Here is an 11,726-nt window from a genome sequence, read left to right on the forward strand (position 1 = left end):
TAAAGAACTTGGGGAAATAAATAATAATATCTTGAAAAGTGTCCATGTTATAAACAGGAGGTGCAGGACATAAGGTGGATAAATCCCAGGACCTGATCAAGTATACCTTAGAATTTTGTGGGAAACTAGGGAAATGATTGCTGTGTGCCTTGCTGAGATATTTGTATTAATCAACAGCCATGGAGGAGGTGCTGGAAGACTGGAGGTTGGCTCATGTGCTGCCACTATTTAAGAAAGGTGGTAAGAAGTTTATAAAATCATGAGGGGCTTGGATAGGGTGAATAGACAAGGTCTTTTCTCTAGAATAGGTGAGCCCAAAACTAGAGGGCATAGGTTTAAGAGGGGAAAGATTGAAAAGGAACCTATGGGGCAAGTTTTTCATGCAGAGGATGGATCGTGTATGGAATGAGCTGCCAAAGGAGGTGGTGGCACATGGTAGAAATACAACATTTAAAAGACATTTGGGTGTGTTCATGAATAGGAAGGATTCAGAGGGATAGCCTGATGTCAGTGGTGGGCAAATTGTTGGAAGGCATTCTGAGTGACAGGATTTCCATATATTTGGAAAGGCAAAGATTGATTAGGGATAGTCAACATGGCTTTGTGGGAAATCATGTCTCACTAACTTGATTTGAGTTTTTTGAACAATTGACAAAGAGCATTGATGAGGACAAAACGGTGGGCATAGGACCTCAGCAAGGCATTCGACAAGTTTCCATATTGTAAACTAGTTAGTGATGTTAGATTACATGGAATACAGAGAGAACTAGCCATTTGGATACAAAATTGGCTTGAAGGTAGGAGACAGAGGTAGGTGGAGGGTTGCTTTTTGGATTGGAGGTTATGACCAGTGGTGCGCCACAAGAATCAGTACTGGTGCACTGCTTTTTGTAATTTATATAAATGATTTGGCAGTGTGTTTTGGAATGTGAATACAGGAGGTATGGTTTGCAAGTTTGCAGATGGCACCAAACTTTATGGTGTAATGGACAGAGAAGAAAGTTACCTCAGTTTATAATGAGACCGTGACCAAATGCACAAATGGGCTGAGGCGTGGCAGATGGAGTTTAATTTAAATAAATGAGAGGTGCTGCATTTTGGAAAGACAAATCAGGGCAGGACTTAAACACTAAATGGTAAGGTCCTGGTGGGCGTTGCTGAACAAAGAGACCTTGGCATGCAGGTTCATAGCTTCTTTAAGTAGAATAACAAGTAGACAGGATCGTGAAGGTGACATTTGGTATGCTTGCTGTTATCGGTCAGTGTATTGAGTACAGGAATTGGGACATCATGTTGCAGCTGTACAAGGCATTGGTTACAGCTGCAAATGTGTTGCTGGTCAAAGCCCAGCAGGTTAGGCAGCATCTCAGGAATAGAGAATTCGACGTTTCGAGCATAAGCCCTTCATCAGGAATAAGAGAGAGAGAGCCAAGCCGGCTGAGATAAAAGGTAGGGAGGAGGGACTAGGGGGAGGGGCGATGGAGGTGGGATAGGTGGAAGGAGGTCAAGGTGAGGGTGATAGGCCGGCAGAGGAGATGACCTGGGGGGTGCAGTGAGAGAGGGACTCACTGAAATCCTTGTAGAGGGAGGAAGAGAGCTTCTTCAAGGAAGGCATCCTTGTAAGAGGATTCGCAGTAGGTTAAAATCTTCGAGTAAAAAATGAGGTCTGCAGATGCTGGAGATCACAGCTGCAAATGTGTTGCTGGTCAAAGCCCAGCAGGTTAGGCAGCATCTCAGGAATAGAGAATTCGACGTTTCGAGCATAAGCCCTTCATCAGGAATAAGAGAGAGAGAGCCAAGCCGGCTGAGATAAAAGGTAGGGAGGAGGGACTAGGGGGAGGGGCGATGGAGGTGGGATAGGTGGAAGGAGGTCAAGGTGAGGGTGATAGGCCGGCAGAGGAGATGACCTGGGGGGTGCAGTGAGAGAGGGACTCACTGAAATCCTTGTAGAGGGAGGAAGAGAGCTTCTTCAAGGAAGGCATCCTTGTAAGAGGATTCGCAGTAGGTTAAAATCTTCGAGTAAAAAATGAGGTCTGCAGATGCTGGAGATCACAGCTGCAAATGTGTTGCTGGTCAAAGCCCAGCAGGTTAGGCAGCATCTCAGGAATAGAGAATTCGACGTTTCGAGCATAAGCCCTTCATCAGGAATAAGAGAGAGAGAGCCAAGCCGGCTGAGATAAAAGGTAGGGAGGAGGGACTAGGGGGAGGGGCGATGGAGGTGGGATAGGTGGAAGGAGGTCAAGGTGAGGGTGATAGGCCGGCAGAGGAGATGACCTGGGGGGTGCAGTGAGAGAGGGACTCACTGAAATCCTTGTAGAGGGAGGAAGAGAGCTTCTTCAAGGAAGGCATCCTTGTAAGAGGATTCGCAGTAGGTTAAAATCTTCGAGTAAAAAATGAGGTCTGCAGATGCTGGAGATCACAGCTGCAAATGTGTTGCTGGTCAAAGCCCAGCAGGTTAGGCAGCATCTCAGGAATAGAGAATTCGACGTTTCGAGCATAAGCCCTTCATCAGGAATAAGAGAGAGAGAGCCAAGCCGGCTGAGATAAAAGGTAGGGAGGAGGGACTAGGGGGAGGGGCGATGGAGGTGGGATAGGTGGAAGGAGGTCAAGGTGAGGGTGATAGGCCGGCAGAGGAGATGACCTGGGGGGTGCAGTGAGAGAGGGACTCACTGAAATCCTTGTAGAGGGAGGAAGAGAGCTTCTTCAAGGAAGGCATCCTTGTAAGAGGATTCGCAGTAGGTTAAAATCTTCGAGTAAAAAATGAGGTCTGCAGATGCTGGAGATCACAGCTGCAAATGTGTTGCTGGTCAAAGCCCAGCAGGTTAGGCAGCATCTCAGGAATAGAGAATTCGACGTTTCGAGCATAAGCCCTTCATCAGGTGTTGCTGGTCAAAGCCCAGCAGGTTAGGCAGCATCTCAGGAATTCTAATCTCCCTGCTATAGAAAAGATGTTGTGAAACTTGAAAGGGTTCAGAAAAGATTTACCAAGATGTTGCCAGGGTTGGAGAATTTAAGGTATAGCTGAATAGGCTGGGGCTATTTTCCCAGAACATTAGAGGCTGAGGGGTGACCTTATAGAAGTTTATAAAATCATGAGGGGCATGGATAGGGTGAATAGACAAGGTCTTTTCTCTAGAATAGGTGAGTCCAAAACTAGAGGGCATAGGTTTAAGAGGGGAAATATTGAAAAGGAACCTAAGGGGCAAGTTTTTCATGCAGAGGATGGTTCATGTATGGAATGAGCTGCCAAAGGAGGTGGTGGCACCTGGTAGAATTAAAACATTTAAAAGGCATTTGGATGTGTACATGAATAGGAAGGATTCAGAGGGATAGGGGCCAAGTGCTGGCAATTGGAACTAGATTAATGTAGAATATCCGGTTAGCATGGATGAATTGGACTGAAGGATCTGTTTCTGTGCTGTATATCTCCATGACTCGCAGAGGAGTGTGGGAGAGCTTAGTGTGCAATATTAGGCTAAAAGGCTGTTTCTTTGCATGAGCATCTATGTAACTGCATAAATGTATTACTTTGTCATCAGAAACCTGGGATGGGATTATTGTACTGAAACCTTCATATTGTTAATCAGTCTGCCTATGTTCATTATAATGAAAACTTGTGTTTGGAATTATAGAGCATCTCAGAGAGATTTACTTTGTACCAACATACACATTACGTAGAGTATAACTGAAAATTAAGGTACTGAAAATAACTTCTAACATTGACATTTTTGTTTGCATTAGTAAATGAACGATATTGTACCCAACTGTTTATAAAATTGGCAGATAAGGGCCCTTGAAGTGATGATACTACTAGTTTCCAAACTACCTCCTATCCTCAGAATATTTTCTGTGATAAGCCTTGAGACCACTAATAATAGAGCCATTTGGGCAGATGAAAGTAAACTCTTTGTCAAATTTGTTCATGCAGTTAATCTACAAAAAAATTGGTGTTTCAATAAATATTACCTTCCATTGAAGATTACTTGTGGGATTTCCAAAGTACACTGTGATTGTGATAAGCAATTGTGATGTTGACTAGACAAGTAAGTTGAAGGATAACTGATGTGATAGACATTTGGCAAGTGAGTGTGTTTGGCAACTGCTTTATCAGTAAAACTAGAATGGTAGGCTGGTCTCTTTGTTAGCTATATCAGCCTGCTCAGATATGGAATGACACATCTCTGGAGCAGGTGGGAATTAAACCTGGGCCTCCTGATTTGGAAGAAGGGCCACAAACACTGCACCACAACAGCCCCATTTGCTAGCCATAAAAACTCTACTTAAATATAAATCAGTGTTAAGTTCATGATTCCACATCACAATCAATCTGGGCACGAGTTATACATTTGGTTCATCCCATCTCCAAAACCAAAGTGGGCGGCACGGTGGCACAGTAGTTAGCACTGCTGCCTCACAGCGCCAGAGACCGGGGTTCAATTCCCACCTCAGGCGACTGACTGTGTGGAGTTTGCACGTTCTCCCCGTGTCTGCATGGGCCCCCTCTCCGGTTTCCTCCCACAGTCCAAAGGTGTGTGGGTCAGGTGAATTGGCCATGCTAAATTGCCCGTAGTGTTAGATAAGGGGTAAATGTAGGGGTATGGGTGGGTTGTGCTTCGGCGGGTCGGTGTGGACTTGTTGGGCTGTAAGTAATCTAATCTAATCAAAGGTAATCTGGCTCCTCTCTTTGTAGTCGCTGAATATTATAGAACAGCCTGAAGAGGAAATGCATAAAATGTAAATATTAAGACCTTTCTCTGCAACATATCTTGATTGACCTGACAAGTTGCTACCAGATTACAGCCATGATCTTTAGTCATTTACCTGATAACAAACTACCAGACATAACATTGGACAAGGAAAAACCAATTTGTCATCAAACCTAGTCAGCCAATGCTTATCTGAATCATTAAACACATCTGATTTTCTAATTCATTGGGCAGGACTATAACAAGTAGAATAGCACGTCAGGATTCTGACTACCTATACAACGTCTGGTATACGGATTCAGGATTTGGCAAGGGGTCCATGCGAAGGTTCTGTTTAGGATTTCTTTGTGGTCTGAATGCTACATGTTACTTACCAAGATAGGAGGAAATCAGCCCTGCTGTTTTCAACCTTCCTGTTACTTTTATGTATGAGGCTGTATTTCTTTCTAATTAAAATCTAGTTACCCCATGTCTATTATATAGTCAGGAGCCAGCTACAATATTTCCTTGAGTGAAAGAGCAATGCTCTTATCTGCTAACCCTGAGAATAATTAAGAATCAATGTTGAGTATACATACATATATTGAATAAGTTAAAAAGACTCAGTGGCCAGTACAAAAGTAAGGTGAAAGGAGTAGTTTAAACTTCTTGGGGCCTCCTTGAGGGTTAAAGTTTTACCTGAGACCACAATTGGTATCTTGAATCATCAGCAGTAGTGAATATTTCAACTGTCCACTGAGTTGTTGTGATGTTTCATAAGAATCAGTTCTATTACCAAATACCTTTTAAGAAACCAAAAAAGCTTTCTCCAGCTTCCGAATCCTTCAAAATCCACATCCATGCTTTGCCAAAGCAGTTCCTTGAAATACAATATGATTCGTGCACTTCTGTGTCGGAGTTCACTTTTCTCAATCTAGATAATTGTGGATGATGTCTTTCATCTCCATTTTGTGAAACGTATACTGGTGTAAATGAAAATGGGAGCTGAAGACCTTTAGACATCTGACCGGGTGGACTGGTTAGTGTTTTTTTGTGTGAATGCTAATTGTTACCGAAATGTTAATTTCAGTTCAGATGTTGCTGTTTATTCCCTGATACATTTATGGATCTTGACTAACTCGCGTGGGCAGCTTTGGCCATATTAAGACAGTGATTTCACCCCCTTTTAAAATAATTTCAGTCCATGTTTAATAAGTTGGTTGCTGGAATCAGAAAATCATGGCCTACGCTTTATTTCATCCATAATGTTTCTTGAGCACTAACAGAGAAAGAAGTTGGAAGAGCATGGGGAAACTGGAGAAAGGAGTGACAGAGGGTACATGGAAAGAGAATGAGGAGAAAGCAGAAATATGAGAATGGAAGAGAGGATGTTTCAGCTATTTGGGAGTTACCATCAACACTTGAAATTCTCTTCCAGCATAAATTCTCATTTTTTCCATTGCGGTGCTTGTAAATTATGAATACACTGGGGCGTGGGGGGGGAGGGGGGGGGGGTGGTGGAGTTGAAATACTGATACAATAATTTGCAATGACACTCTACATCCCTGGTTTGTCATCAGGACACAAGCAGTATGTTCACATAGAACACTGTCTTCCAATTTATACAGAGATTGATAGAGCTCTCAATGTACTGGCAGTGTTCCTACCTCTGAGACAGAAGACCTGAGTTCAAGCTCCAGGGGTATGTAATAACATTTCTAAACAGAATGCTGAGAAATATCTATACAGATATTGATGGTAGCCATCACTTGTAGCAGACTCCTTAGGCAGAGCTGTTTATTTCCCTTTTCACAATTGTCATCCTCTGTGTGAGGGGGGAGGTGTGGGCGCAAGTTTTGCATTTCTTGCGGTTGCAGGGGAAGGTGCCGGGAGTGGAGTTTGGGTTGGTGGGGGGCATGGACCTGACGAGGGAGTCACAGAGGGAGTGGTCTTTTCGGAACGCTGATAGGGGAGGGGAAGGAAATATATCCCTGGTGGTGGGGTCCGTTTGGAGGTGGTGGAAATGACGACGGATGATGACCTGCCCACACCTCCCTCCTTACTTCCCTCCAAGGCCCCAAGGGATCCTTCCATATCTGCCACAAATTCACCTGCACCTCCACACACACCATTTACTACATCCGCTGCACCCGATATGGCCTTCGCTATATTGGGGAGACAGGCCGCCTACTTGCGGAACGTTTCAGAGAACACCTCTGGGACACCCGGACCAACCAACCCAACCACCCCGTGGCTCAACACTTCAACTCCCCCTCCCACTCCACCTAGGACATGCAGGTCCTTGGACTCCTCCATCGCCAGACCATAGCAACACGACGGCGGGAGGAAGAGCGCCTCATCTTCCACCTAGGAACCCTCCAAACACAAGGGATGAACTCAGACTTCTCCAGTTTCCTCATTTCCCCTCCCCCCCACCTTGTTTTAATGCCAACCCTTGAACTCCGCACCACCTTCCTAACCTGCAATTTTCTTCCTGACCTCTCCGCCCCCACCCCCACTCTGGCCTATCACCCTCACCTTAACCTCCTTCCACCTATCGCATTTCGAATGCCCCTGCCCCAAGTTCCTCCTCCTTACCTTTTATCTTAGCCCACTTGGCACACTTTCCTCATTCCTGAGGAAGGGCTCATGCCCGAAACGTTGATTCTCCTGCTCCTTAGATGCTGCCTGACCTGCTGCACTTTTCCAGCAACACATTTTCAGCTGTTGTTTTAAGTCTGTCCAATAGAAAGGCTGCAGTAGTGGGTACAGTGGATTCTTTCTTGATTATATGTTTTTGGAGGTAAGTCTCTTGATTAAACTTAAACATAAGCCATAGCTATTAATTTAACCTGGGGCAGTGTTTGTAGAGGAATAAGACGGTGTTATTTTCTGGGTCTGTAGATTGTGAAGAAGCAAAAATGGCCTTTGCAGTGATATGTACTTCTTGTCAGATGTGGGAGTTTAAAGAGAGTTTAAGGGTTACTGTGGATTATATCTGCCATAAATGCTGTTTGATGCAAATCGGATCAGATCGAATAGATCGTTGGAGAGACAAATAGAAGCGATGAGGAATTTGCAACAGCTACGTGATGGATGGCAGTTATAGGAGTGGGGGGGGGGGGATGTCTCAGATACAGTCACATAGATGGGTTAACTCCAGGAAGGGTAAGAGAGGGAGGCAGCTAGAGTAGGAGCCTTTTGTGGATATACCCATTTCAAACAGGTATTCTGTTTTGGAAAATGTAGGGGGTGATGGATTCACAGGGGAACGTAGCACAAACAACCAAGTTTCTAGTATCAAGACTGGCTCGAATGCAACGAGGGGTACTTTGGCTTCCAAGAGATCAATTGTGTTAGGGGATTCTGTAGTCCGAGGTACAGACAGACCTTTCTGTGGCCAGCAGAGAAAAAGCAGAATGGTGTGTTGTTCCCCTGGTGCCAAGATCAAGGATGTCTCAGAGAGAGTGCAGAATGTTCTCACGGGGGAAGAGGGGCCAGCAGGAGGTCATTGTCCACATTGGAACCAACGACATTGGAAGGGAAAAGGTTGAGACTCTGAAGGGAGATTACAGAGAGTTAGGTAGAATTTTAAAAAGGAGGTCCTCAAGGGTAGGAATATCTGGATTATTCCCAGTGCTAGGAGCTAGTGAGGGCAGGAATAGGATAGAGCAGATGAATGCATGGCTGAGGAGCTCACAACGCCAGAGACCCGGGTTCAATTCCCGACTCAGGCGACTGACTGTGTGGAGTTTGCGTGGGTTTCCTCCGGGTGCTCCGGTTTCCTCCCACAGTCCAAAGATGTGCGGGCCAGGTGAATTGGCTATGCTAAATTGCCTGTAGTGTTAGGTGAAGGGGTAAATGTAGGGGTATGGGTGGGTTGCGCTTCGGCGGGTCGGTGTGGACTTGTTGGGCCGAAGGGCCTGTTTCCACACTGTAAGTAATCTAATCTAAAAAATTCTTCTGCTTGCGTATGAAGAATCTATCTACTGAAGAGTTATAGTCATACAGCATGGAAACAGACCCTTTAGTACACCTACAATAAAAGTGACCTGTACAAGAAGGACGGATTGCACCTAAATTGGAAGGGGACTAAGATACTGGCAGGGAAATTTGCTAGAACTGCTTGGGAGGATTTAAACTAGTATGGGGGGGGGGGGGGGGGGGGGGGGGGGTGCAGGGAGAGGGTGAGAAAAGAGATCGATCTGAGACGGGTACAGCTGAGAACAGAAGTGAGTCAAACAGTCAGGGCAGGCAGGGACAAGGTAGGACTGATAAATTAAACGGCATTTATTTCAATGCAGGGGGCCTAACAAGGAAGGCAGATGAACTCAGGGCATGGTTAGGAACGTGGGACTGGGATATCATAGCAATTACAGAAACATGGCTCAGGGATGGGCAGGACTGGCAGCTTAATGGTCCAGGATACAAATGCTACAGGAAGGATAGAAAGGGAGGCAAAAGAGGAGGAGGAGTGGTATTTTTGATTTGGGATAGCATTACAGCTGTGCTGAGGGAGGATATTCCTGGAAATACATCCAGGGAAGTTATTTGGGTGGAACTGAAAAATAAGAAAGGGATGATCACCTTATTGGGATTGTATTGTAGACCCCCCAATAGTCAGAGGGAAATTGAGAAAAAAAACTTGTAAGGAGATCTCAGTTATCTGTAAGAATAATAGGATGGTTATGGTAGGGGATTTTAACTTTCCAAACATAGACTGGGACTGCAATAGTGTTAAAGGTTTAGATGGAGAGGAATTTGTTAAGTGTGTACAAGACAATTTTCTGATTCAGTATGTGGATGTACCTACTAGAGAATGTGCAAAACTTGACCTACTCTTGGGAAATAAGGCAGGGCAGGTGACTGAGATGTCAGTGGGGGAGGACTTTGGGGCCAGCGACCATAATTCTATTTGTTTTAAAATAGGGATGGAAAAGGATAGACCACATCTAAAAGTTGAAGTTCTAAATTGGAGAAAGGCCAATTTTGATGGTATTAGGCAAGAACTTTCGAAAGCTGATTGGAGGCAGATGTTCACAGGTAAAGGGACGGCTGGAAAATGGGAAGCCTTCAGAAATTAGATAACAAGAATCCAGAGAAAGTACATTCCTGTCAGGGTGAAAGGAAAGGCTGGTAAGTATAGGAAAGGCTGGTAAGTATAGTAAATGCTGGATGACTAAAGAAACTGAGGGTTTGGTTAAGAAAAAGAAGAAAGCATATGTCAGGTATAGACAGGATAGATCGAGTGAATCCTTGGAAGAAGTATAAAGAGTATACTCAAGAGGGAAATCAGGAGGGCAAAACGGGGACATGAGATAGCTTTGGCAAATAGAATTAAGGAGAATCCAAAGGGGTTTTACAAATATATTAAGGACAAAAGGGTAACTAGGGAGAGAATAGGGCTCCTCAAAGATCAGCAAGGCAGCCTTTGTGTGGAGCCACAGAAAATGGGGGAGATACTAAATGAATATTTTACATCAGTATTTACTGTGGAAAAGGATATGGAAGATATAGACTGTAGGGAAATAGATAGTGACATCTTGCAAAATGTCCAGATTACAGAGGAGGAAGTGCTGGATATCTTGAAACGGCTAAAGGTGGATAAATCCCCAGGACCCATTTGTATCATCGATAATCACAGGTGAGGTGCCGGAAGACTGGAGGTTGGCATACGTGGTGCCACTGTTTAAGAAGGGTGGTAAGGACAAGCCAGGGAACTACAGACCAGTGGGCCTGACCTCGATGGTGGGCAAGTTGTTGGAGGGAATCCTGAGGAACAGGATGTACATGTATTTGGAAAGGCAAGGACTGATTAGGGATAGTCAACATGGCTTTGTGCGTGAGAAATCATGTCTCACAAACTTGATTAAGTTTTTTGATGAAGTAACAAAGAAGATTGATGAGGGCAGAGCAGTAGATGTGATCTGCATGGACTTCAGTAAGGCGTTCAACAAGGTTCCCCATGGGAGACTGATTAGCAAGGTTAGATCTCATGGAATACAGGGAGAACTAGCCATTTGGATACAGAACTGGCTCAAAGGTAGAAGACAGAGGGTGGTGGTGGAGGGTTGTTTTTCAGACTGGAGGCCTGTGACCGGTGGAGTGCCACAAGGATCGGTGCTGGGCCCTCTACATTTTGTCAAATTACATAAATAATTTGGATAAGAGGTACAGTTAGTAAGTTTGCAGATGACACCAAAATTGGAGGTGTAGTGGACAGTGAAGAGAATTACCTCAGATTACAACAGGATCTTGACCAGATGGGTCAATGGGCTGAGAAGTGGCAGATGGAGTTTAATTCAGATAAATGCGAGGTGCTGCATTTTGGGAAAGCAAATCTTAGCAGGACTTATACACTTAATGGTAAGGTCCTAGGGAGTGTTGCTGAACAAAGACCTTGGAGTGCAGATTCATAGCACCTTGAAAGAAGGCGTTTAGTACATTTTCCTTTATTGGTCAGAGCATTGAGTACAGGAGTTGGGAGGTCACGTTGCAGCTGTAAAGGAAATTGGTTAGCCATTGTTGGAATATTGCGTGCAATTCTGGTCTCCTTCCTATTGGAAAGATACTGTGAAACTTGAAAGGGTTCAGAAAAGATTTACAAGGATGTTGTCAGGGTTGGAGGATCTGAGCTACAGGGAGAGGCTGAACAGGCTGGGGCTGTTTTCCCTGGAGCGTTGGAGGCTGAGGGGTGATCTTATAGAGGTTTACAAAATTATGATAGGATAAATAGGCAAAGTCTTTTCCCTGGGGTCAGGGAGTCTAGAACTAGAGGGCGTAGGTTTAGAGTGAGAGGGGAAAGATATAAAAGAGACCTAAGGGGCAACCTTTTAACGCAGAGGGTGGTACATGTATGGAATGAGCTGCCAGAGGATGTGGTGGAGACTAGTACAATTGCAACATTTAAGAGGCATTTGGATGGGTATATGAATAGGAAGAGTTTGGAGGGATATGGGCTGCGTGCTGGCAGGTGGGACTAGATTGGGTTGGGATATCTGGTTGGCATGGATGGGTTGGACCGAAGGGTCTTTTTCCATG

This window comes from Hemiscyllium ocellatum, chromosome 19 (genome assembly GCF_020745735.1).
Source record: "Hemiscyllium ocellatum isolate sHemOce1 chromosome 19, sHemOce1.pat.X.cur, whole genome shotgun sequence".
Lineage (NCBI taxonomy): Eukaryota > Metazoa > Chordata > Chondrichthyes > Orectolobiformes > Hemiscylliidae > Hemiscyllium > Hemiscyllium ocellatum.